This window comes from Dermochelys coriacea, chromosome 2 (assembly GCF_009764565.3).
Source record: "Dermochelys coriacea isolate rDerCor1 chromosome 2, rDerCor1.pri.v4, whole genome shotgun sequence".
NCBI classification, from domain to species: Eukaryota; Metazoa; Chordata; order Testudines; family Dermochelyidae; genus Dermochelys; species Dermochelys coriacea.
This window is the reverse complement of record NC_050069.1, coordinates 123,836,704-123,837,145: the sequence shown is the minus strand read 5'-3', so window position 1 is coordinate 123,837,145 and position 442 is coordinate 123,836,704.

Here is a 442-nt window from a genome sequence, read left to right as displayed (position 1 = left end):
TCTTTGGTATCTTATCGTTATACAGCCTGGGTATCCAACAGCAAACTCACAAATACAATTACCTGAAGTATCATGCCTTTTACTTATCTTCTCTCCGATGATTTATTCTAACAGAAAAGAAAACAAAAAATATTAAATCAGATACTTGATTTAGTGATCCAGAGTAAGACTGATACAGGAGTGTTCTCACAGGTTGTATATAAGATTCAGTGGCAAAAAACTGTGTTAAGGCTAAGGTTGCTTGGTGATAGGTTGTTCCCTTGCAGAACATTGAGTTTAGCAAAACTCAAACAACTAAAAACCAGGAAATGCACAACTAAAGTTGAGAGACTGTCCTCTGAGTAAGTGTATGGCAATTGTACAAGTCTGTGAAGTGGTTGTTAAATTGTACACGTGTGGTATTCTTTCTGGGGAGTTGGCTAAGAGTGTGAATGTATTTCAA